The sequence below is a fragment of the Vicia villosa genome, linkage group LG6 (genome assembly GCF_029867415.1).
Source record: "Vicia villosa cultivar HV-30 ecotype Madison, WI linkage group LG6, Vvil1.0, whole genome shotgun sequence".
NCBI lineage: Eukaryota > Viridiplantae > Streptophyta > Magnoliopsida > Fabales > Fabaceae > Vicia > Vicia villosa.
In genome coordinates, this window is record NC_081185.1 from 82,077,193 (window position 1) to 82,078,969 (window position 1,777).

Here is a 1,777-nt window from a genome sequence, read left to right on the forward strand (position 1 = left end):
TTAAGATGGTTGCATACATTCCAAACCCTAAATTTGTTGTTCATCCAAACATCAGTCTGTGTGGCTTACATGGTTGAAACAAGGATCACGGTGGCTGCTGTTGGAGGGGATCAGTCGCGGTTTAATCCAAATATGAAGTGTGGCGCGATTTGGTAGAAGCTCTTGGTGGCGTCGAAGTTTATGAGAGGTGCGGTTGGGATTTAATCTGCGGCAGTGATTCTGACTGAGAACATGATGCAGATCTGGATGCAAGGATATTTTACTGTAGAAAAGCGAAAAGAAGATACTTTTTTAAGGGATATTGTGTTTCTGCCGGTGTCGGAGCTACTCCTTAACCCTCCAAATCCCAGGTTTGTTTTCATCATCTATTTCCTAGAATTTTCTAATTGAAGGGTTGACTTTCAATTGAAATTTGATTTTGTAGCTATCAAATGATTTTGAAACCATTTATTAGTGTTTGCCTAGGTGAAGAGCCTAGATCATATCCAATGATAAAAAAATTCAGTAGGAGCAAACGTATTGTACACTATAATAATCACTTACTTAAAGATCTTTATAACGTTTCAAACTTAAAGGCCAGAATAATGTCAACAAAACTTGGTATAGTTCGCTGAACATCACTAAAAATAGGATATACTACATTTGCTTCTGCATTGTATCTACTTTAGCATTCTTATGACGCATCTGACTGTGGAATATTATATCAGTTGGATGTGCAGTATATTTATCCTCATGCAGCTATTGATTCTAGTATTGGCTTGAACCCGACCCGTCAATTGGAGCTTTCAGCTGCAATTGGAAGCAAAGATATATCTATGGGTGCTGAAGTTGTTTATCTGCTTTGATAGAGTATTATCTTTCATATAACACTACCCTTAACTCACTGTTTTTACAGGCTGATAAAAGAGAGACCTTGAAGGCGTCGTACATTCATTATGTCTTTGAAACGAGTTTAACACAGGTTTTTTCTTTTTCGTGTTTTTGTTTTTGTTACAGAGAGAAACAATTGTTTTTGAAATTGATTGTTTTGTTAGTCTGTCCACAAAGTGTTTGTTGAATTGTATGAACCAAAGTTGAACTTCATATTACTTTGTTGTTTTTGGTGTGTTAGCTCACTGATGTTTTATTGAGTGACTCTATGAAGAGGTTTAGGAAATCCCAGTGTCCTATTGTTGAGAGGCTGACAAACTCACTCATAATGCACAGGAGGAACAATGAGAAGAAGCTCATGTTGGTATCATCAAGCATGCTATGGAGATTATCAATTTTCTCACTGATCAGAACCCAATTTAGGTCATTGTTGATGTTGTTGTCAACAAGTATGCTTCAGCTGTTGTTATCTTTTGATTAGTTGTTGTAAAAAGGTTTTGTTTTTTTTGTTCTTAAATCTGAATAAATCGATTTTTCTCTCACTTAATTTTAATTTGTATGTTCAGGAAAAAGATTGAAGATATCTCGGAGGAAAGGCGTCATCGACTATTGCTACTAATAGAACATAGGTCTTATCCTCACTCCAAGTTTTATACGCCCATAATATTCTAAAATGTAGTTGGTATTCTGTGATGACTTTTTTGAAATTTGGGTATATTGACATGAGAGATTTGTGTAGACTTATATCAAAAGACAAGCAATTGAAAACAAATTATGTTACTTTTCTATTTGTTGTTACTGTTAGGTGATGAATTTGATGCTACTTCGCTTTCCCCGTGATTTTCATATATATTGTGGTTCAACATGATTTGATGCAACTTTTATTAATTTATACTTGACAGATTGT

General features: G+C 35.1%; 1 long non-coding RNA gene across 1 annotated transcript; it reads left to right on the top strand.

Annotated features, from left to right (window-relative positions):
* Window positions 1–219: 219 nt before the first annotated feature.
* Window positions 220–1,524, top strand: LOC131611756 (uncharacterized). The gene is made up of 4 exons (XR_009287116.1): window positions 220–350; window positions 896–961; window positions 1,207–1,293; window positions 1,437–1,524. It is a non-coding gene; the product is annotated as an uncharacterized LOC131611756 (long non-coding RNA).
* The last annotated feature ends 253 nt before the right edge of the window (window positions 1,525–1,777 follow it).